Source organism: Stegodyphus dumicola, chromosome 4 (genome assembly GCF_044657685.1).
Source record: "Stegodyphus dumicola isolate Sdum_Otavi_A_Nest chromosome 4, ASM4465768v1".
Classification (NCBI taxonomy): Eukaryota; Metazoa; Arthropoda; class Arachnida; order Araneae; family Eresidae; genus Stegodyphus; species Stegodyphus dumicola.
The window spans coordinates 83,954,130-83,980,351 of record NC_140771.1 but is presented as its reverse complement, the minus strand read 5'-3'; the positions used below and the strand labels follow the sequence as shown (position 1 = coordinate 83,980,351).

Here is a 26,222-nt window from a genome sequence, read left to right as displayed (position 1 = left end):
TTGTCTATAGTTCGCTCTTAAATTTATACATTAACTATACACTTTTCTGCTGCATTTATAGCATAGAAGCAGGAATACAACTCCGTGCATTGTTGGCATCGGTGGTTTGGTTTTGTTCTCCGCAGGGATTGTTTTCGTGAGTAATAAATATTTATGTATGTAATGATTGCTATATTTCTTTAGTATATGATAAGATGACTTCTAAACGCAAATAAGAAATGTTAATGACTTTGTTAGACGTAGAATATATATATATATATGTAATGAAACTGTGGTTTGAAGGTGGCAGAGTGGAAAACATGATGACGCAATTTAGCACAACATATCTTGAAAAATCACAATCTTTTTTTTTTTTTTCCATGCATATCAAATCATTCTTTTTCAGACAAGATATTTCTTAATAATATTTGAATAGAATAACTCCCATTTTGGAGTACGACGTCATCTTAAGCAAGTAAGCGGCAGCAGGGATGATAAGCGTCTTACCAGCAGGACAATTAACGCGGAAAGGGGGAAAGGTTATAGTACTTTCATAGCAAGAAGGCTGAAGTTTCAGTTCACAGTTTTGGTTTAGAATTAATTTGATTGGACGAGAGGCATCTGCATTAAAACGTAACATGAGATAGAAAGTCTGGAACCTGTGAGAAGAGATGAATTTAGGGGCAGATTACCAAATTTAGAATGTTAATTTTGAGGACGTCAATTATTTTTTTTTTTGAAACAGCTATCATATTTTATTATATCTTACATATATATGTGTGTGTGTAAGATGCATAGGTATCATGTCTATTAAGAAGATTACTTCTTTATAATTCATAATTTGAACATCAAACATTGAAATTTGATTCAAAAAATTACAAATCGCAGTGCAAAATGGGAAATTCTATTCCTACCTGGATCACAAATAGGATGAACTAGTGCTTAACCTAAAGTGACCACATTTTCATCGAGACAAAGCGGGTCAAATGGAATGAAATGAGAATTATAATTTAGTTATGAAAGCAGGCCAGAAAATTATTGATTTCATTTGACATAATTGAAATTTTGTCCCCCTTCAGTAATTTTCACAGCATTCTGAAATAATGTAGCTTGGTTGTGGATGAACTGATGCCAAATTTGTGATTGGTCACTTTCAATAAAGAGCTGCAATATTGTTGGACATTTATCTTGTGATAAAAAGTATGATTTTAATGGTTCGTATTATTTTTAAAATATTTTCTACAGCTGGTAAAAGAGCTAGACATCGTGTTTTGCTGTAACCAATAATTCTTTAATGTTCGATTTCTGCACTTTCACAAAAATCCTTCAAACTTTCAACATGCACAGTGTATATACATAAAAATACGTATAAGTTTTTGCATTAATATTTTCAAGTTCCACTGGAAGTAAGTCAGATGCTGTTTGAATAGTACTGTGTAGAATGTGTGCTGCGCATCCTACCCCAATAATTTATTGGTTCAAATGTTCATTAAGTTTCGTTAAAACGTTATTGATCCCTCTTCTAGCTTTTCCACCAAAATTTGCGTTAGTGTTATCCCCACGATAGGCAATAATTTTATTGTTCAAATTATTATTTTTGAAAGTAGTACTTATTGAATCAAAAATTATTTGTGAAGTTTCACACGGCAATGAAACAAAATATAATACTCTAATTTTAATTCCTGTTTCTGGATCAAAAAGTCTTAACAGTTGTGGGAAATAATATTAAATCTTGTGGATTTCCGGAACCAACCATTTATGGGAGGAGACCTGGGGTTCTACCAGACCATTGCTGAACTTGTGTCCTGACAGCTTCGATTTCTTGGGTATATTATCATTCTTCACAGGACTAGACCATAGGTCCGTCCTATGGTCCGATCAGGCTCAGCAGGGACCGTACGGGTACTGTCAAGTGTAGAACCGGGCTGTGTGAAGCGCTACTCGCCGATAGATTTCTAGTGGCGGAGTGTCTAATCCTAATATACACGTAACTGTGAACAGTGGAGCTAGTGTTATGTGGTTGGAAGCATCATAATATATGGATATAAATGTACATTTAATCTAATTCTTTCTGCAATTGTGAAAACGAATATAGTGAAAAACATTACAAATAATTGCTTCAGTTTTTGTCCTTGCACTTGCAAATTTTTTTCGTACAATGTTTTGTACAATTTGCGACATACAATCAACTGATCTGAAACTTTGATTGTGGTTTATTGTGCCGAAAGCAAATAGCCCTTTAGCTAATGCTAGCTGTTCCTCCATTAACAATACATATTCCTTGACGAGACATAACGTTAAGGATCGAACATCACCAAGTAAATCTAACTTGTTACATCGCCTAATTTAGTTTACTCTGCATGCATTTTATATGTCTTTTTATTTATGTAGTTTTATTTCTTTATATTTACTATGATAATTAATAAATAATAGGTAATATATTTTTGCACTATATTTAAAATAAGAAATGCAGATGTTTTACAAAAAGCGGAATATTTTTAAAAATCGGCGGGACGCGGGACTGTCCCGTTAAAATCAGGCCATGAAGTCACTTTAGCTTAACCTTCATTCTTGTAATAAGTACGGGCCGCCGCGTTATACGATCGTCGTTAATGTTGTCATTTGGATATTGTTTTCGAACAGTCTCATGTCGAGCCCATTTATTTGTACAGTCAAAAGTCGTTAATTCGGACATCCATAATCCGGAATGATCTATAATCTGGACCTCAAAGCTAAAAACTTTCTGCGCATGTGCAGCGTTGACACATGCGCATAGGTGTTTACGCGTGCGCGTAAGACCTTTTACCACTGCTCATATGTGTTTGCGCAAGCGCAGAATACGTTTTCGCGTGCGCGTTTTATGTATAATCTAAAATTACCTAATTATGTATTTCAGTTAATGTTGATGATTGCGTTGTTCCTTAATCTTCGAATTGGATCCGGTTTATTATTTTTTGTAGACTGTAAGAGCAATTTTATAAAAGTAAGCTTGAACTTTCGATTATGTCAAATAGAATTTCCGGTTCTGGAGCTCCCAAAGGATTCATACGTACAAAACGTAAGTATGTTTCAATGTCCATCAAACAAAAAGTGGAATTGCTGCAAAAAATGGATAAAGACATGAAGAATGTGACAGAGAGGTTAGTGAAAACAAAAAAATTTCGATTGACAAGTTAGTCGGTATTCTCGGCACAACAATTAACGGGACTTGAACAGCGGAACTTTGTAACTGAACAAGAAATTGTGTCTGTTTATAGAATTAAAGAGAAAGTATTATCACATAAAACGAAGCAACTTAAAACAACTTGCATTGAAAGAAATGTTTAATAAAGTAAACAAATAAATATTAAGCTTTTTTTTTGTAAATTTTGATACTCTTTAGATTATAATTGTTCTTTATTTCATAAATTAAGGTTTCATATTTTAAATTTTAGAATTTCTGCATGCCATCTTACGAGATTTAAACTGATGATCTATAATCCGGAAAAATCGATAATCCGGAATCGCCGAAGTCCCAACGAGTCCGGATTAACGACTTTTGACTGTATACGAAAACGTGGACAACGCATAATCGGTTAATGTTATCAAAATATTATAAAATAATTTTTTTGACTGAAAAATTTCTGTCAAATAAAGTAAAATCGCGTAATGAAGTTCTAATATTGTACAGGAATTTTTAGTTGAGAGGCAAGTTGCCGAATAAGGAAGCCAAGAATCTTGAATTTGATTTCTATTTTAAACATGCAAACTTTTAGTAAATGGTGAAATAAAGGAGGGTGAATATCTAGAAATGTCTTCAGCTAACACGAATTGTGAGAAATTTAATGCTTGGGTGGATATTGATTAAAAAAAAAACTCAAGTTTTAGCAGGAGAGGCAATAGAAGATGTTTGCGTGTTACTTTCTGAAATAAATTTCCAGAAACATGAATACAAACAATCATTCATAAATAATTAGAGAATGTGAATGTGCAGCTAATTTGGCAAAATTATAGATTGATTGTCATTTCATGTTTGCTTCACTGTGATCAGTTAGTTCTCATATTAGGATAGCATAAAGTTCAACTGCTTTAGAAAGGCAAGGTTTGGCATGACCTTTGTGTGTAGTTTTCAAGGTTTTGCCTTTGTTAGTAAAACAAAAACAATCACTACGTTGACAAATCCATTTTTAAATTAAAAAAGTGTTTGTACTGTGAATGCTTTAAGAAGGGACGTATTACATGAATATTGTTTTAATTTTCAGAATGGGCCACTAAAAGGAAAGCTATGCAAGGAAATATGGTGTTTCTCATAGTTGAAGGAGTTAATTCATCCGTTATTCAGTGTAAGTGTTGAACTCATGTCTATCATTTGTATGTCTATGAAAGTAATTGGTATGCTGAGCACCTTTATATTTCTATAAAGGTAGAGGAGGACAACAGATTCCAAAACTTCAGAGTTCTAGCAGTGGATATATCCATAATACACGAGTCTCAATCCATCACTATTTTATCTATCTAATCCATTTGAAATCCATCACTATTTTCTCACAACAATGTATTGCTTTAGATTATTCTGTAAAAATTATCAATCATATATCATTTATGGTATTAACATATGCATTTTTTATTATTATCTGAAATTTTTATTAAGAATAGTCAATTTGACTTTTTAGTTTCCTCTAGAAGAATTTTTGAAAGTGTAATCATTTGAAAATCGTGATATAAACTGGACATTTGAGACGAGATGCCTGAAACTGATGCGAAAAGCGGCGAAATGTTGAAGTTAAGTCAACTCATGTGGTCTCCCGTCGTCTGAAAAATACCACCTGTGAGCTCGCTTCTGACTAATCACTGCTTTCCAGCCGAACGCATGATCGTGTTTTTTACCCAATACCTGGAAATTTGTTTTTAGCAATATTATTTCACTAAGATTCTATCTGCATCCCAGAATATGCTGCAGCAGAAACTATGCAGGATAAGATTTTTCATTAATTTTCATTATATGCTTCAAACTGAATCATTCAGAAACATTCAATACTTAGTTAAATTTTACAATTGATGCTATTAACATTAATACTGTTAATATTAATGTTAACATTCATACTGTAGTTTTTGTTACTATATATCATATAGCTATCTTATTTTTGCCTATTTATTTACTCTAATGTATCTGAACACTAATACAGTCAAAAGTCGTTAATCCGGACTCGTCGGGACTTCGATTCCGGATTATCGATTTTTCCGGATTATAGATCATCAGTTTAAATCTCATAAGATGGCGTGCAGAAATTCTAAAATTAAAAATATGAAACCTTAATTTATGAAATAAAGAACAATTATGATCTAAAGGGTATCAAAATTTACAAAAAAAAGCCTAATACAGTAAGACCCCGCTTAACGTGGGGGATACGTTCCATCGAAGTAGAGCGTAAGGCGAAACAGCGCTAAGCGAGGCTATCTTAACATGTAAATAATGGGGTTAGGGGAAGACGGATAAAAAATGGTTAGGCATTAAATTTAATAATGTTTTTTTTAATAAAAATAAAATCAAACATTTATTTCTTACAAAAATAAAAACAATATAAACGCATATACTTTTAAAAACAAATAAAATTCTCAGTCAGATCATTCAGTCTATTCTGGGTTTCCAATTTTCTGCCTTTTTGTTAAGAAGGCATTATGATAGATTGGCTTAATGGCATATTGCGTTCAATTTTGTCGTCAATCCATATAGACAGTCGTTTTTCCATTTCCTCTATAATGTTATTTCTAGAACGAGTAATTCTAGTTGCAGAGCTTGATGTAGTTGCAGTTGCCGATGACAGTATTTTTTCTTTATTCTTAAGAATTGTCCTCATTGTTGAAGTTGCCAAAATCAATGCAGCACTAATTTGAGATTGACGTTCATCAGAATCTAATCTTCTAATCACTTGCATTTGAGTTTCCAGTGAAATGCTTTTTCTGGTTGCTTTCTTTTCTTGTTTTTTATTATCACCCATGATAAAAACTAAAGATCATAATATTTGTCACTGTATTAATCGTTATAGTATTATACAAATTTAAACTTACAATAATGTCAACAAATGTTTCAAATGATAAAAATGCGTCCACCAAGCAAGAAACACAACTACACTGTTTCGGATATGTTATTTGGAAACCTAGCGCTGCACACAGTTTCGGAGAATCCCCGGGTTGAAATAAAAGAGCGCTAAACCGAAACAGCGCTAAACGAAACAGCGTTAAGCGGGGTCTTACTGTATTTATTTGTTTACTTTATTAAACATTTCTTTCTATGTAAGTTGTTTAAGTTGCTTCGTTTTATTTGATTACTTCCTCTTTAGTTCTATAAACAGACATAATTTCTTGTTCAGTTACAAAGTTCCGCTGTTCAAGTCCCGTTAATTGCTGTGCCGAGAATACTGACTAACTTCTCAATCGAAATTTTTTCGTTTTCACTAACCTCTCTGTCACATTCTTCATGTCTTTATCCATTTTTTGCAGCAATTCCACTTTTTGTTTGATAGACATAGAAACATACTTTCGTTTTGTACAATCCTTTGAAATCGGAAATTCTATTTGACATAATCGAAAGTTCAAGTTTACTTTTATAATATTGCTCTTACAGTCTGCAAAAAATAATAAGCCAGATCCAATTCAAAGATTAAGGAACAACGCAATCATCAACATTAACTGAAATAGATAATTTTAGCTTATACCGTCCGTTATACATAAAACGCGCACGCGAAAACGTGTTCTGCGCTTGCGCACACGCATATGCGCAGTCGTAAAAGGTTGTACGTGCACGTGTAAATGCCTATCCACATGTGTCAACGCGGCGCATGCGCAGAAAGTTTTTAACTTTGAGGTCTGAATTAACGACTTTTGACTGTATATGCATTAAAAATAGTGGTATTCTGTTATTGGGACCAGATTCAGAAATGTATGTATGTGTATACACACACATATATATATATACATATATGCATGCATATGTGAACACATGCATCTGTACTTACATGCATACATACATACATTTCTGAATTCGGTCCTGATAACAGAAGTATAACAAAATAAAATCTGCTAATTGTAGAAATATTTTCTCAGTTGTCATATTTTAATTGTCTGTGTGTGTATTATTATTTTTTATTTTTGTACTTAGAGTGTCTTTGGTACCTTCTGATTGTCTACATCCCCACCAAAAGTCACCAACTGGTTGGCTGCTTTTGAGAGAAACATTTATTTGGATATCTTTATGGCTATTCCAATAATGCATCCGGAGCCAAATATTTTTTGTATTTTTCTTTTTCCACACAAGACATTCACATTTTTATTTTTTTTTCCCTGCTGTTCTCCTCATGTGCATAACAATTTGTTTCTAAAAAAAGAAAAGATAATTACACAGACTTGGTATTGTGTACAACCTTGAGTCACATTGGGGGAATGTCTGGAGAAATGGAAAACCATGTAGGATTATGCTACATGAAAACCTAGGTTGCCATATACATTTTGGTAACATGATGCATTGCCTCAACAGTGCTTTTTTGTGAGCTTTTGTAGGGAATGAGGAGAATGAAAAAGTACTTTATATCTTTTTCAAACAAGAAAAGTCTGTGTTTCACTGTTGAAATTAAATTTCACTAAAATTATTGTAGCAGTATATTTTTTTTTAATATGGAATTTTTATTTCTGTGAAAAACAACAGATTTTTTAACAAAAAGATTTTGTTGATTAGTGAAACAGATAACTTTTTTATTTACATTTATTTTAATTTGGCAGTAGCATTACAGAGTTAAAAATCTTTGCTAGAGTTTAATAACTAAAAGGTATATTGATTTTTTTGTAATATAAGTAATACTTAGTTTTAATATGTTCTTTTCATTTCAAAATTTGTTTAAAATGTGTTTATTGCATCATTGAAATTCTTATTCCTCAATACAGTAGTAGAGTCATTAAGCAGAAAAGATGAAAAAATATGCAACCGCCTTCACCAGCAATCGAACCATGGACCTCTGGAATACCGGCCCAGCGTGCTACCGTTACACCACGAAGGCATGCTAGGGAAGTGGGAGAAATACCTTATATACTCCCCTTTTTAAAGGGCGACTAGGGTTTTAGGGGACCTAGTCGCCAAATCCTGGGTGTGGAGAATCATCATCCACTACCCTTTTAGTTCGGTCGCCACTTGTAGAGTCATTAGGTTAATTGGAAGCAGAAAAGATGAAAAATATGCAACTGCCTTCACCGGTAATCGAACCACGGACCTCTGGAATACCGGCCCAGCGTGCTACCGTTACACCATGAAGGCACTCTAGGGAAGTGGGAGAAATACCTTATACAGTTAAAAAATTATACTTTATAGAGTTTTTATCGCTGCAGGACCACTTTGCAAAAATTGTATGGCATAATAACTATTGGCAAGTAATGTATTGAACCCTGTTAAAAATTGAATTAGTATTTACTACTAATTAAGTGAATAGTTTACATTGCATAGGTATAATAAATTCCTTTCAGTAAATTTTGGTTTATCTGTATGAGTAATGCATATTCATGAAATAGTTGCAAGTTGGTCATAAATGTCAGAGTGAAAATACATAAATCTGTTAAATTTTTCAAAGTAAATCTGTTAAATTTTTCAGTGTAATATGAATCACTTTTTTTCTCTCACATGCTTTTTTTCAATTTGTTTATTTTATTTAGACCACACCAAATTAACTGGGGGTGGATCTTTTTTATTAAACAATGAGTCTAAATTTATTAATTGCAGTTGCTTTTAAGGTATAATTTGGATGTAACAATGTAATCTTTCTTAATCTCTAATTAAAGATGAATATTATACAAAGACATTGACTGTTAAATATTTTTCATGTTATGCTTGCTTACATTATCACATTTTGAACTTTGATATGCTATCAGTTCCAAATTTTTATATCGTCTATTATGCTTCTCTTAATTTAGAAGTCGCTTATATTTTGCTGTAGCATTATATTATTGTTTAGTGTCTAAAAATTAGAAGGAAAAAATTACACTTACCTTTTCCTTTCTTAATGCAGCTGCTACTATCCATAATAACATTTGAAACAATAATATTTATCTTACTCTTATACTAGATTCATAGCTCCTGGCTTTTCATAGTATTTCCTTTTTGCAAAGTTGTCCAGGTTTTGTGCTCTCTGCACCACTGTAAACAGTGGCATCAGTGGCCAACTTTCAATGGGAGGCAGCGTTCAGGAGGGCGGGCGAATAGGCCCCCTTTGTGAAGGCATTTGGCCACAGTAAACCGCAACACTTGTCGCCTCGTTGCTGTACAGAGTTGCTGAGCAATGGCGTTTGCTGATTGCTGTCAGCCTCTTTTCGCTTGCAGGACGATATATCGGTCATCCCCTGCAGCATAGGTATAATAAATCCCCTGCAGCATAGGTATAATAAATCCCCTGCAGCATAGGTATAATAAATCCCCTGCAGCATAGGTCGAATAAATCCCCTGCAGCATAGGTCGTCCTCAGGCAGCCACCACTAACCTTTCTAACAGCTATACTTGTGGTTTGGAATGCTTTCCAAGCGCGCAAAACAACACTTTTGTTGATTCCGAACTCTGCAGCTACACTGGTGACAATACGCCCCTCCTCCAGCTTTCCGATCATTCTTCCAAGTGTAAAGTCATCCAGGTGATTTATTCTAGCCATATTTCACGAACTGACTCACTGGCACTTGCAGCGAATATGTTGAATTGCGTCTCCATCCTTCCTTTTATTCTACTGTTGAACTGCGCCCGCCAACATCATGCGTTTTGTGTACTCTCACGTTGCCTCTGACGTTTCGTTCCTCATATTTGCATACGCATGACAATTCATGACGTTTCGTTCCTGATATTTGCATATGCATGACGTTTCTACTGACTTACGTGTTCATTGTACTGATCTCCAGACCTCCTTTTCTGCAATTTCATGGCTATCTGCTAGTTGGATGCATATTGGGGGGGGGGGGGCCAGGAAACATCAAGATACAAAATCAGAGGGTCATTTTAGAATTATAATCAAGAAAATAACCCTTATTCATGATTCTCCCACAATCAGTTTCAGGGCCAAGTCAAAAGTCTTTAAGCTGGACTTGTCGGGCGATTCCGGATTATCGGTTTTTCCGGATCATAGATCATCAGTTTAAATCTGGTAAGATGGCATGCAGAAATTATGAAATTAAAAATATGAAACCGTAATTTATGAAATAAAGAGCAATTATGATCTAAAGGGTATCAAAATTTACAAAAAAAACCTTAATATTTATTTGTTTATTTTATTATTGTTTCAAGGCACGCATGCATAAAGCATATATTACGCATAGTCGAAATTAGAAAATTGCAACCAGAAAACTATAAAATATGTATTCGTGATATTTATAATGATGAGGAATTTGATTTAAATCATATCAAAGACGGACTACATCGAGATGAAATACTGCATTTAGTAAGGAATTATAAGCTGAATAAAATAAAAACATCTGCCCTGAAGATAAGGATAGTGCTGACAGATCAACTTCCAGTTCATTGCGCACCACGACGTTGCTTGCTAAAATGAGATACTATTTGAAATCTATAGTATGATTCTAAAAGCAGACAATATTACTACTGCTTAGTGAAGAAAATGACAAAGAGATTGTTGAAAAAAAAAATTTCAATTCATAATTTAGTAGGAAAATTTTAGTAAGTTGTAAATTTTAATTTCTTTAAGAATATAAATGCTCCATTGTTTCATAAATAACTATGTCACATTTTTAATTTTATAATTTCTACATGTCATTTTACTTATTAGACTTAAACTGAGGATCCAAACTCTGTAATCGACAAAATCCTCATGAGCCCCGATCTCAGACTTTTACGGTAGTAAGAATGCTTAACATTCTAAAGCCGGTGGTACAACTGTTGTACCACGAAATTTACTTGCTTTTAAGCCGGCTATGGTACAACTGTCGTACCAGCCTTTCTTTCCCCCTTTTAGAGTAACCATTTATCTTTAGAATCTCTAGGTGGTCCAGTTTCCTGTGTCAGAGCAGCCCCTGGCTATGCATTGTGTTCCGTTTCTTATCTGGTTGGCTGCATTCTGGCAAAGACGTCTCGCGCCAATGTACTTGAAAATAAAACAGGTGCTATCTCTCTTTTAAAAATTACAGCTTTTTCTTGTGATTTCAGTGTAACTTTTTTCCTTGTGCTCTTATTCAGTTGTTATTATGGCACCTCGTTTCAAAGGTCTCAGTCAGGACGAAATTAATAAGTTGATTTAGAATAAAAGATTTAGAAGGGGAAACTTTTGGTGACACAGATTCGCACTGTTCAAATATAGAAGAAATACGTGTTAATCAATCTTTTAATGAGGATAAAGTAGCCGACGACTTCAAAAGCAACGCTAATAATTTATTTGAATGGAGACAACCAAATGAGCATGACAAAGCTAACATATTGACCTTTGTTTCCTGGTATAAAGACTGAATTTTTGGAAACTCATTTTGCTGTTCATTTTTTTTAATTTTCAGATGAATTGTTTAAAACCAGAGAAACTAATTGATATGCTTCTCAGTCTTAGAGTTGTGGCCAAATATAAGCAGAAAAAGAAAGCATTTTGTTTTGAAAATATTCCTGGCTAATCATTTTAATCACTAATAGAAATATAAAAAACATATTTCCTACACTGTAAATGTCAACACCCTGTATGTCCTTATTATTTTGAAAGTACGAAATATTAATCTTTTAAAAATAAATTAGAAAATTTATTATGTAGAACATGTATATCCATTTCATTAAAATCAAGGAAAAATCAAACTTATAATGATGGTTTTGAACGAAATCAGCCTATGAAACAAAATTTATGTAGAATTCTTTGTAAACATTTAAAACTGTTCTAAAAAATATTTTTGATAAATTTATATTTTCTAAAATTTTAAATCATAGATTAAAATTTTCATCAGCAAATATTAAAAAGAAGCCTCAAAGTGTTCTCTCTCTCTACGGACATCACAGAAATGCAAAGATTTAAGAAATTACCTTATCAGACTTCACTTCACACTGCAGGTATAAAATGAATTGAATATATGGGTATTTGGAGAATTTTTCCCCTCCTAACGAATGCAATATCCGATTTTATAAAGAAAATTCTCTCTACAGATATACCTTTTTTGCCCCAATAGTCTAAAGTAATATTTGTTAAAGTTAAATTATCAAATAACTAATATATCTCCGATTTTCTTTTTTATATTACAATAAAAAAGAAAGAAAAAAGAAACAGATTTAAAGCTTTATTATTGTTTTGTGTTTATTTTAAAATCTAACAGTAATGAATCATATTCTAATCATCTAATAGTAATGAATATTACAGTCAAAAGTCGTTAATCCGGACTCGTCGGGACTTTGGCGATTCCGGATTATTGATTTTTCCGGATTATAGATCATCAGTTTAAATCTGGTAAGATGGCATGCAGAAATTATAAAATTAAAAATATGAAACCATAATTTATGAAATGAAGAAAAAATTATGATCTAAAGGGTATCAAAATTTACAAAAAGAAAAAGCTTAATATTTATTTGTTTACTTTATTAAACATTTCTTTCAATGGAAGTTGTTTAAGTTGCTTCGTTTCATGGGATAATACTTTCTAAATTCTATTAAACAGACATAATTTCTTCTTTAGTTACAAAGTTCCGCTATTCAAGTCCTATAATTGCTGTGTCAAGAATACCGAATAATTTGTCAATAGAAATTTTTTCGTTTTCAATAACCTCTGTGTCACTTTCTTCACTATCGGAAGCGAATTATAATGATGAGGAACTTGATTTAAATCATATCAAAGACGGACTACTTTGAGATGAAATACTACATTTAGTAAGGAATTATAAGCCAAATAAAATAAAAACATCTGCCCTGAAGATAAGAATAGTGCTGACAGATCAACTTCCAATTCATTGTGCGCCGCGTCGTTTCCCTCCCACCTAGAGCAGCGTGAAATTGGTAAACATATTTTGGAATGGTTAGATAATCAAAGGATATGCCTTTATCCATTTTTTGCAGCAATTCCACTTTCTGTTTAATGGACTTCGAAACATACTTTTGCTTTGTAGATCCTTTACATATTAGTAAATGTATATTGGAAATTCTATTTGATATAATCGAAAGTTCAAGCTTACTTTTATAAAATTGCTCTAACAGTCTGCAAAAAATAATAAGCCGGATCCAATTCGAAGATTAAGGAACAACGCAATCTGCAATATTAACTGAATTAGATAATTTTAGCTTAGCTTATACCGTCCTTTATACATTGAACGTGCATGCGTAAACGTATTATGCGCATGCGCACACGCATATTCGAAGCCGTAAAGGTCTTCCGCGCACGCGTAGACGCATGCGCAGAAAGTTTGTAGCTTTGAGGTACGGATTATAGATCATTCCGAATTATGGGTGTCTGAATTAAGGACTTTTGACTGTATTATGAATTCCTTATCATTATTTCATTAAATTATTTATTACTCTTATTTTATTAATGAAAATAGATTATCAAATATTGCATTCCAACCTACAGGCACATAAAGCTACTTCATATTTGTTATATTTTGCCAAGTTCTATTCTTGTTTCTTTATTTCTGGTAGAAAAAAAGACAGAAAATTCACAAATTATTACCGAGATTGATCAGAAATAGTAAATGGTATAGAGTTTAAATTAAATCAAAATAAACTTTGAAAAAGTCGCAAATATAGTACCTATTCTATATACCTATTCTAGACTATTGTCCAGAGTCTGACAAACATGTAAATTTTACTTCATCGATGGAGGGGACAAATGACCAGCTTAACGAATTTTCTCATTAGGGAACAGTAAAGGATGGGGGAAAAGTGTTTTGGATCGTGCCGTCCTAAAGTTATATTATGAGAATTTAACCCCCCTTTAATATTGATTATTGTTAATATTGATTCTGTGGTGAATATATGAAATTCAAGAACTATAGCATTGTATAAGCAGTAGGTTATTTTGATCACTTTAATAGAAATTAATAATTTACCTATTTTAACCAATGGTCTATGCATAATTGCTTTGCCACAAAATTCTCTCATACTTTCTGGCTCTGTATGGATCAACAATAGTACACTGATTCATATCAAGATACTGACAAAATGTATTGGAATTTAAAACTAAACACCATGCATGAACGAAACAAATTGCCCTTAAAAAACTCACTTTCATTCCTTCAAACCATTTTCAGAATGTTATCCTTTCCCCCCTCCTCCTCGGCACATCGTATCTTTTCCATTTTGCCAGAAAGTTTCATTTTGTGGTTTTTCAGACTTTCTTTTATAGTGATAATTCTTTGCTCTTGCAAAAATTATATTCATGATATTTCATCATTAAATAAGTCCCAAATTTGAACATTTAAAATAAAAATTCCAGTTAAATTAATTTCACAGAATATTACTGTTTTAAAGCAAAATGATGATTTCATACAAACCTCTTGTCAAGTTTAGCGAAATATTTGGCAACTGGTCTGGTCCCGATAACCAAAAATCTAATGCGGACACCACATGAGTTCTTTGTATGGAATATTAAATAATATACATTTTTTGCTGCAATTTCAGTTAAACTTATTTCTTTGAATTTCATTAGAGATAGATTTCTCATTCAATTAATTCAGTTCTCACTTCGCGGCAAGTCAAAAATACATAAAACCTCAAAATATCTTCATTAAAAATTTTAAAATGTAGAAAAACGTAAAACACCAAATACAGTTAAAGCAAATATTTTTTTCACAATTAAAATTACAGTAAAAAGCATTTTGTTTCTTAACAGTGGTAGAATTTATTTTGTTGGTAAATCACCTCTCAGAATTCAGGATTGATAGAAATGTGCAGGTGTCTCAGAAAATGTTCTCTCTGAATCCTCAGAAGTTAGAAATATAGATATGTCACAAAAGCAATGAAACCTGATATACAATCTGATGTGATCTGAAGGAAGCATTGAATGCAAACTTACATTATTGCCAAAACTTACTGACGGAAGACTGTAGTTACCAGTTGGAGTATGGAAAGCTGATGCTTGTTTAGTACAAAAACTGGTTTGATCTTTTCAGCTGTATCAGATGAAAAGCAGCAGACAGATAAAGTTGTGTTTTGTGCTGGAGGGTTGTTAACTGATACAATTAGCATGAGCAAATTAAGCAGGAATTTTCAAATTATCTCTGGAGTATTTTTGGAAGTCTGTTGCAAATATCTGCAACTGCTTTTGAAAACTAATAGCTATCATTTTGAGAAACAAAATGCCTTTTATTTTGAAATTGATTAAGATTTTATAAAATTATAAAAGATTTTTCAGTAGGAAGTGCTTTCTTGTCTACCATGTACTAGTAGTACCAACAGAAGAGGGAATATGTTAGGATGAACCAAAAAGTAAAGAAACGGTTGCATCCTTTTTGGGGGAAAATTAGTGCATAAAAATATTTATAAAAGTGAAATTGAGAAATCTGAAGCATCACTAAAATATTTAATAGGAAGAGGGGGAAAAAAACCCAGTTAATTAATAATTTAATATTAGTTAAAAATATAACCCTGTATTGGCAAAGATTTTTTTTTTTTTTTTTTTTTTTTTTTTTAAAGAAAAAGACTAAGTTTCTGAAGTGGTATAACACTGATCTCTATTCTTCAAAAGTCCTTTAAAAATATCATAAAACCTAAAATTTTAATTTCTTTCTTTTTTTAATCTACAAGAGAGAAATTTGGAAAGATTTTTAAATTAGAAAGGGATTGTTTTAATGGTGTGTTTGATACTGAATTCACAATTTATACAAATTAGAGGTAATTTAGAAAACAAGAGATTATATTTATTGAAATACCGTATTTGACGGCATATAAGACACACCCTTATTTAGACGGCCACACACAAGGGAAAAAAGTTTCAATAGCGTGGTTTCTTTTAGTTCTCACATTTCGTAAAAGCCAAATAAACAATAATTGAATGCAATTACCTTCACGTATAAGACTGTGTCCTTCACGTATAAGATGCAGGTAACTTTTTTTTAGACCAAATTTAGGAAAAAAAGTGTGTCTTATATGCCGTCAAATATGGTATATTATTTTTCTAAGTTGAAGAAGAGTGTTAATTTTCTAAGCAGGCATTATAGTTTTTTTGCATGTAAAAATAAATTTAGCCATTTGTGTGTATTTATCTGGTGCTTTAAATTTGCAGGCAAAACGAAAATCGAAATCCTAATGTCCAGACTGTAATTGTGATTGGTGCAGTGTATTCGAAAAGTTGGTGCACATATCCTTTTATTTGTTTGGCCATTGTCTGTGTTTTATTATTTTAATAATTAAATTATTATTTAAATAACACTTCATATAATGTATAACTTGCAAAATATTAGAAGATTTGTATCTAAAAATTAATACTGATCCTTTAAGGAATAATTTGAAAAATGAATACCAATTCTTTAAGTTCCCTGTAGTATGAATTCTCAAAAACTATTAATTCATTCATTCTGTTATCATGTTTGAAAAATAGCCCCCAATGTTGCCCTGAAGTCATAATAAAATTGACTGACTATTTTATCCTCACTCAGATTTGCAAAACTTTTGACAGTCCGAGTTGCTTATCATGCCCTGCATTAATTCTCTTCCTCTTTTCTCCCATTATGTCCTAGAATTTACTTTCTGTGTTTGTTTGTTAGTTGATGTTTTCCTTCATTTTGTTTCACTTTCCACTTTTATGTATTTCCTTTAGAAGATTGTTTTGCAGCGATCTCACTTACTGTGCATGTGAATTTTTTCCAGCTGTCTTCAAAATTTTTAGTCATTTTTACTAAAAATCTTGCTGTACTGTGCTAAATTAATGACACAGTAGAAATGTAATGCATACTGTTTGTTTTTAATAAAAAGATTTTTACAAGAATATGTGTTAATTGTCATAGATTCTGTTGTGTGTTATATATTCACACTAAACGATACAAAATTTAAAAAGAGAATACATTAACATACTAAAGAACTTATTAAACTTATTAAGTAATAAACTCAGTCGCTTATTACATCTAAATTTCCAAGAACCAAAACAAATACATACTAATTGGTGGAAAAGCCAGAAGACCCTACTTAAACTACCTATCAAAGCTTTTTGTGCTCCATTCATTTAACATTATGTGCACTATAGCTTTTTAATTCAGGTGTGTGATACTATAATAAATTGTTGACTGAGAATTCCTTATCCCTGTACCTGTGAGACACTGTTTACATAGCATTCATCCACATTGGAACTTCGATGAGCAGAATTTCGTTATCTTAAATTTAATGAAAACAATCTTGTTGAGGTATTAAAAGTATTAAAGGCATAAATGAGTGAATGTTTCTTCTTGAATATCATCTGATAGGTGGTGCAAGTGCAACTTCTGCATTTCATTTTTTAAGGTTTCTGTGTTTAAAATCTTCCCTTTGGTATAGACGTATTATGTTCACAGTTATTAAAAAAGTTCATGAAATGCCTCTGAGCATTACCAGTCTTTGAATAGAAAGGAAATGGTAACTGTAGACTGAAGGAAAAGCAAGGAAATCATTTTTCATGCTTGTAATCATAAAGAGGCAAATCGACAAAATGGACAAAGGGTAATTTTTCTGCTGGTTGGAAATGTAACTTTTGAAATTTAAATAAAAATTTCAAAAGAAAAAGAATGGAAGAAACATTTTTTTAAATTTTGTTGTGTGCTGATTTTAATGAAAACCAAAAAGACTTAAAGTAAAGGATAAAGTGTTAAAAGATTTTGATGTTCTTGGTAACTGGAGCTAGAGGAAAACTATGCTTTAACTCAAAATTTCCCAATCAGCATTGAGCAGTCTACTTAAAGCAAGGAATGGTAATTAATGAAAATTAATAAAAAATATAAATATCTCAAGGAAGCACAGAAAGGAAAATAAATAAAGTTGAAATTACGTTGCTAGAAGGGTTTTAAGCTGTGAAATCGAGAAGTGTTTCTATTTCTTGATTTTTTTTACTTCCTTGTACAAAGTAAAAAGGAAGCGAAAAGTTTCGGGCAGCATATTTCAACAAAAATATCCATTTTGACCGCTAATGAATGCAATTTAACGATGTTTTTGCGTGATATCTGTACGTAAGGACAGAATAAAATACCCTTTTCATTAAAAAAAATTATAAAACTGCTTTAAAATTAATTCTGAAGAGAATTTTTCGTGGTGTTTGTACGAACATATGTACGTACGTATCTCGCATAACTCTAAAACGAGTAGCCTCAGGACATTGAAATTTTGTATATAGGACTGCTATAACATGTAGATGTGCACCTCGTATTTTGGTTGCAATCGGCTGCACCAAACGTATATAAATATATTTATATATATATCCACTCTATTACCCGGCTCAGTGATCTCAGTTTCTTTACTCTTATATGTTTGTAAATTGTACATTTTTTGCTTTAAAAATGATTGTATATGTTGTCATTCCCTTCTTTCCATCAATTAGCTATAAAGTTGCACATATTTTGCAGAAATTTAACTTTCAGGTTGTTTATTCTCCCATCAATAAAATTCTGAGTTCCATACTAAAGGACCCCATTCCGGATATGAATTTCTAGGGTATTTATAGGATTCCTTGCCAGTGTGCTTTAATTTACATTGGCCAAATTAAGAGAGCCTTAACGTGAGGCATATTTTAGAAAAAAGGAAACACAGAAGTCTTCTGTTGCTCAACATTGTTGGTCGGAAAATCACACTTTCAGTTTTTCTGCTGCCAAAATTATTCAAAAAACATCTTCCATTGGAGAACTGGATTTTCTAGAGGCATTTCACATTTATAAAAATCTTTCTGTTCTAGTTAACGATCCTAATTCCAATCCAAATTTGCCTTCGTCCTTTAAAGAAATTATGTTTTAGTTCTGGTTTCACCATCAGATGGCACTACTTGCTTATTCTTGTCCAAGCTTTCTTATCTTATCTAATCATTATTTCCTATCTTTTTCATTTGCGGTTTTGCAGCTGAGGATGGTGGTTCGGTAAAACCATCGAAACTAGTCCTGTGAAAATTTTGTAAATATAATGCTGATTTTTGTTGTTTGAATTCTGAAATATGATTGTATTATGTTGTTTTTATCTTCCGGTTAAGGTTTTTATGCCTTTAGTAAATCTGTATGCAATATTTTTAGAATTATCAACAATTTTAAAGTTGTCTAAGTGCCGCTAAGCGTTTTTTTAATGGCGGCCATTGATGTTTACATTTGAAACAGGAGACTATTGGATTTGTTGCCAATCTAGAGAAACTTAGCTTCGTAACAACAAAGATAACGCATTCATTTATTATTGCCAATTAAATCATGCTTAATTCTTTCTGGAATTTTTTCGAGGAAATAAGTGTTTAAGATTTACTTCGTAATTTTTAATATAGATATTTTGAGTTTTTATGTATTTTTGCCTTCTTGCGAAGTGAGAACTGAATTAATTAATTGAGAAATACTCAATCGTCTGTGAAAAACTGTTTCTTTTTTGTTTTGTTTGCTTAATTTCTTTCATACATCATTCTAGCTTTATTATAGTATTTGAATAGAACATGTGGCAACGATTGATAATTCTATTCTTTAAATGATATAAATTTTGTGCATTATGAGTTATAATATGAATGAAATATATAAGTTAACTGTTATATAACTATTGGATTATATAACAGTTAACTTAGTTTCCATTATATAATTATTATATAAGTTAACTGTTATATAATTATTAATACTGTTAAGTGAATCTAGCGCCAGAGTGCCGCTATGGTAAACAAATACTAGAGTAAATTTTAAAGAATTCATTTATTCTATTGTGGTTTATGCGCTGTCGGCGAAGTAGATTTAATTCAATCCAATAAGTTTAAATGAAATAAGAAAAAATGCATATAATTTAATATTCCGTACAAGGAAGTCATATGGTGTACACATCAGAATTTTTTTTTCACTAAATGCTAAGAGAGAATTTTGTATCAACTGGCAGATGGGTTCACAATTTGGAGATAGAGAAATTCAACATCATTCATTAGAAACTGCAAGGTACGAAGTACAAGACAGTCATGGGGCTGATAACTAAATAAAAGGCATTTTACTTGGGCTGCTTAATGAATGCAGGCCACACAAAATTTATAATGCAGATGAAACTGAACTGCGTTACAGAACACGTTAATATTTAAAAGTAAAACAACAGCTAAGTTAAGAAACTGAAGGAAAGAGTTACTGTGTTATTAACATGCAGTAGGAATCCAACAATTAAAAAGGCAGCACTGGTTATTGACAAAAGCAAAAAACCTCAAGCTTCGAAACAAGTCAAGAATTTACTTTTAACTTTAGAATAACAACAAGAACTCTAAAGAAAAAAAAGTACTTTTGCTGTTTTCCTTTTCAAATGGGAATACTTATTAGGTAATTGTGTAGATTGATGAACAGTAAAAACAGGACATATACGATGAGTAGTAAATGTGTCATTCAAAGAATATATATAGTTATGTATAGTATATACTATGTATATAGTGATAGTTTATAGTATATACGTAGACGTTCTTTGGGTCATTTTTGGTGTTGGCAATAATTTTCAGAATCGCGCCAAGGCTGCACCGTATTCTAGGATTTTACCTTTATTTTAAAAACCAAAAATTAAAGAAACACTTGAAGAAATATATTCTCTTATTACAAATTGTATATATGAGTGTGTATAATAATGGGAAAAATTTCTCGCTGAAGTGAGGAAAACGGAACCATTTTAGGATGTGCTGCCATCTATCGAACGTTTGTGTAATTAATAGTTTGAATGAATTTATTCATTTAAGGTACATCAACAATTCAATAAATTCTTTCAAACGCATTTACTAACTATAAAAACTGGCTGCACATCTTACAAAATGTTTCTTTCTTCTCATTTCGGTAAGATCTTCTGAAATGGAGCATTGTTCTAGAAATGTGGAAAAATTTAAATAAAATCGGAGTCAAATGTTTCTTTATAAAATAATTATTAGGTTTCTTTAGAAGAAGTGATGATTTTAATGTCTTTAAATATAAAATTTTATAGCGATGATTAGCATGTAACTTTTTAATATAATGTTGTTTCAGTTTTTCTTTAATGATATTAAATAATGATCAGTTCGATATTTATCAACAAATTGATACATTGCATTTAGCAATATGTTGTGTTGCAGCCTTTCGTAATCACTAAATTGTAATTTTACAAAATAGTGTTCTTCAGCTTTTAATGAATTGACCCACTTTTAAAACAAATTTATAATTTCAGTTTTTTACCCGTCGTCTTCTCGCCTTTTTTTTTAAATAATTATTCTTCAGAAGTAGAAAGATGATTCCCCCCCCCAAAAAAATGTAAAAATTTATTGTTTTATTTATTATTATTATTTTTTTTTCAATATTATTATTATTTACTTTTTTCCTCGAATGCTCGTTGAAAATAGCTTTGTCAAAACAATTTTTTCCACGCCTTTGACAAGAACAGAGTAGAAGTTATATTATTTATGAGTTTGTTTTCAGATAAAAATTTAGAAGCTACTGAGCAATACAGATTAGAGGTAAATTAGAGTGAGTAGCAGTTTTAGCTTCGAAAATTGAAAGTTGTGATTTTTATCCCAACATTTTGGTGCTACGGCAGACTATCCTGCTGTTTAACATTTCAAAAACGCTCATTTATATCCCCATGTAAACAAGGATCAGCTTTAACTTTGAAAAATCAGAAAACTAAAAATTCAGAAAATTAACCTTACAAATATTATGACTTTATAGGGTTTTTATTATTTTAAGGTTGCCATAAACTTTTCTAGTTTTGACCATATTTTCAAATGTCATGAAATTTGTCTAAAGCGCTTATGGTGGCCGTTTTCTTTAAAATTCCATCATCTTAAATCCAAGTAGGTACTTTTCCGTTTCGCCGGAGTGTATACGAGCCAGTTTCCCTTAGAAAGACCTCCACGAAGACATCCCTCCCCTTAGGCAGATAACCCTCGTGTGCTTTGCCATAATTAAATGCACCACCACTACCAGCACCGTTTCGCCGGCGCAAATCTCGCCAAGCAGACCTTTACTGGCGACAACATACATTATACACATAAAAAAATGTTTACAAATGTTAGTTCTAAGAATTTTTATTTTGAAGGCATAAACATTTTAATATCGTTCAAAATTTTGTAAAAATCCAATAAATTTTAAAAAACATTAATTTAAGAATTTACTATGCTTTCATGTTTCAACAATCTGATTCGACGGTTCATATCACGGGACCCCAAGTGATCTCATCTCACGTAAATTACGCTACAAAAATCTAATTCTCTCAGTAATTATCTACATTAATTTCAAGTTAAATCTTAATTTGGAATAAAAGTTTAAATGCTAGAATTATTTCAATTCATACGAAACTCAGAAATTATGAAAAACCGCAGTGCTTTACTTCGCTAGTGCATTCTCATTAAAATTAATGAATTTAACCCTTGACTTTGCCTTTTCTATATTTTCGCCTTCGGGTGAGCGGTGTGATTACATTCTATTTGATTTAATTACCGAGAATGGCCTTAGGCATAAAATTGTACTGTCTGGTAAAAATTTTATGTAATTGTATGTTAATATTGAAAGAAACAATCAATCTGATAAGAAATGGCTGCGACTTGTTATGAAAATGAGGCGAGGATATTCAGTTTGCATCAGTTGTACCATTAATTGGCGACTTTATCTCCTGCGCCGGCAAAACAGAAAACTCCTCCCAGTATTTTTTGGTACAGTATGGCGTTGAAATTTAGCGACATTTTTTTCCTTGGCGTTTTTGGTTTCTAGTAAAACTGACAAGTACCCAGAAAACACATACGTACACAGTAATATCGCAACACTTTATGGTTATGGTTATTTTAATTATTCTATATTTATTATTTTATATTCATTTCGGTATTATATGAAGTAATAAAGCGATGGTAATAATAAAGTAAATAAAAGTAACAAAGGTTTTACTAATATGCCTACAATAGGCGCCGCTTAATGTGGTCATGTTTGTCCAGCCTATTTTGATAGCATTCATCGATGCCAAAAAATATCCTTCAAAAAAGCAATAGAATTTAACCAATTTAATATAAAAACTAGGTAAAACTAGAAAGGTATAATTACCGCGAATGGCCTTTACAGAGCATTTTAATTAGGAAAATGCAAAAGTTTGCTTATGTATTGTTGGTAATGTCTTTAATGCAAAAGCTCATATATTAATTGTTCATAAAGTTTCTGGACACTATTTGATCCTAATATTAATATTCGCAGTGTATCCTTCATTGGAAGAGAATTTGCAATGTAAAATTTGAAATTAGCAAAAAGTTTATACAGTTATTGAAAATCTATGTCAAAATCGATAGTTACTGAAAATCTACATTGAATTTTGGCCTAATTTTAAATGACTAAAATCGAAACCAAGATGTTTAATCCCGTACTTGATGACATTGGCCTTCATTTTGGCAAATTTTATAACACGTTCTCATTTGGCGACTTTATCTTTTATTTGAGGATTTTACTTCAGTTTAAAAAATGTGCTCTATAATATTTTGATCATATTAGCTGAGTTACTGATCAAATAAGCGATTATTTTCCATGTTTTCTTATGTAACTTGGACAATTCGTTAAAAGTATCCGAATGATAATATTAACCTCGATCGTTTCATTATTAAAACTTTTATTTTGACAAGGATATATTTAAAACTTTTATTTTATTTTAAGCGGTATCTAATGTGTGATCAAATAATCCTACTCTGACTGAGTTGAATGCATTCAAATCTGTGAATACAAAGATAATTGTCAGTTCTTCTTGTACCCATGTAAAGAGACCAGACTTACCAGATTGTACTGAAAAATCCGACATTTGAATGCTGCTCCGAATTCAGATTATGTCTCGGATTTTATAAATATTCTTCGATTTTGTAAAAAAACAACAAGAATTTTGTTCATACCTCTTCTTTCGGTCATGAAATTATTTCTGTCGAATCAGAAATATGTCAAACATGGCTCTATTCAAAGTGTGCTCGTATTGGGTAAAATCGCCCCAGCAATTAAATCATCGACACAATTTGAAATGAATCACCTTTGAAAATTGATGTAGAATATACAAAACGAGTTATAGAGTTTGATATTTTGACAGCGTGTTTCATAAAAGCGTAACTTCTGTGAAGTTAACAGTTTCTCGAGTATTTAAAAAACGAAAATACATCAACAGAGTATTGTGGCGAAAGGTTTATCTTATTTTCAGAACGAAAATAGGCACGTTCTAATTATCTGTACTCCATGAAAAATCGTTAAGTCATTGATGACTTTGTGAATTGTAGAAAAACCTTTCTTTGGCTACTTCTACAGTTCATAAATAATAATAAGAAGAAGAAGCATTTTTAAGAAGGGGGAAAGTTTAATACGTCAATATTTACGTTTAATAACACTAGGAACAAGTCAAGGAGGTTAGAATAGAAGGAAGGTTCAACTCACACGGTGAAGCTTGGCGGCCATGTTACTGTTATCATGTTACAAGAATTTATATACGTATATTTTCTGTAATTCAGAGCAATTTCTATGAGACTCATAAATATGAAACACGGATAAGCTGATATCATTAAATTCACATCAATCTGTTTTATTTTATTAATAGTTATTTTCTTGTTGTTGGCTCTGACAAGGATATATTTAAAACTTTTATTTAAAAAAAATGCAACCTGTGACTATTTTTTAGATAATTATTGCTAAATATGGGAATTTCTGTTTTAGTGTATTGCAGCTTAAATATGAAGTATTTAAGCATACTAAAATAAAGTAACTTTCTTTTCTATATCTTAAACTATGTATATGAAATAATTCTTTAATAAATTATGATAATATTGTGAATAAATCAGAAATATCCTTCTTAAAGGAAAAAATGGAAAAGTATACCCAACAGGTTGTCAGTGAAACTTAAACAAATCCTTGAAATCTGAAGAAACATCATTTTTAAAGGATTTAATGTTATACACGTGCATTTAGATTTCGAACTATTTGCTAATAATTTTCTGTTCATCTTAAATCTAATCTTTTCTGTTAAATTTTTCTGTTAAATTAATCTTAATCTTTTCTGTTAAATTATAGATATCATCTTTATTACTTTAAAACAAAAGTTTAACAACAGCGAAGCAATTCATTATAAATTTAACATATTTTTACTGGAAATTACATGCACGAACAGCTTAGAAACATGTACGTTTCACTGTCGTAATGGAATGTTTTGAAGTTACGAACATGGACGCCGCTTGTTCGGTGGAGTTTCATCCCCCGATAGTGGAGGTAACTGCGAACCCTCCCTCCTTCTATTCTAACCTCCTTGGAACAAGTACAATATTGTTACGAATTTTGGACACGTGTTAAATAAACTGTTACAATTCTAGTAAACTTCTGTGTGAAATTGTAGTATCTTTTGTATAATGTAACATGAAAAATCTGATTTTTTTTTTTTTTTTTATTATCGAAATATGAAATCGGTAATAAAAAAATTTTCAAATTTGGGCTTTCAGATGCCCATATTCGCAGTAGGATTACATCATTCAAAATTGGATGGCTCTAGGTATCGTTGTTTTATCACAATGCGAGAAACATATATAGTATATTTATGCAGATTCTTCATTATTTAATTTCTTCAAATTATAATGCAAGACTCTAACATTTGGTGGCAACAATTTGAAAAGTGATACGCCGTTTATAGTGATTCGACACAAAATCGCAAAACGAAAGCAATAGTCCTTCAGGGACGAAGCCCCTTTTGACTAATAAAAGATTTTCTTTTTAGGACATAGAAAAATCGCAAGAATTGCAAATAACTCTTTCAAATTTAATAAAATGTAGGTACATGAAAATGTGCGAATGATAACTGTAACTCAATTGTATATACAGTAAAACCTGGAAGATCAATGGAAGTGCCAATGGTATTTTACTCAAATTATGGATAAAGACAACGCTGATGGAACGAGACGGCTTCCGCCTAATGCGACCTAATAGGCGCCTATCAGAAGGCTCAGCTTCGAAGCACGCTCGACACGTTCCTAGGCTATGAAAGCCGCATCCTGTGTGTAGCGACGTGTAGAAAGGCATAACTTTTCTACCATAGCATTGAATAGTTCTTAGTTGAGAAAAAAAATCTCGTGATAAAATGAGCGACGCCTTCACCGGGAATCGAACCGCGGACCTCTGGAATACGTGCCCAGTGTGCAGACCACTACACAACGAAGGCATTCCT

At 31.8% G+C, this 26,222-nt stretch overlaps 1 long non-coding RNA gene across 3 annotated transcripts; it reads left to right on the top strand.

The window, feature by feature from the left end:
• Nucleotides 1-14: 14 nt before the first annotated feature.
• On the top strand, nt 15-16,872 carry LOC118182189 (uncharacterized). 3 transcript variants are annotated; one of them, XR_004757017.2, is made up of 3 exons: nt 15-136; nt 4,221-4,301; nt 16,171-16,872. It is a non-coding gene; the product is annotated as an uncharacterized LOC118182189 (long non-coding RNA). The 3 variants fall into 3 exon arrangements; XR_004757016.2 differs by having other exon boundaries at nt 82-155; XR_015040702.1 differs by lacking the exon at nt 15-136 and adding an exon at nt 376-1,193.
• The last annotated feature ends 9,350 nt before the right edge of the window (nt 16,873-26,222 follow it).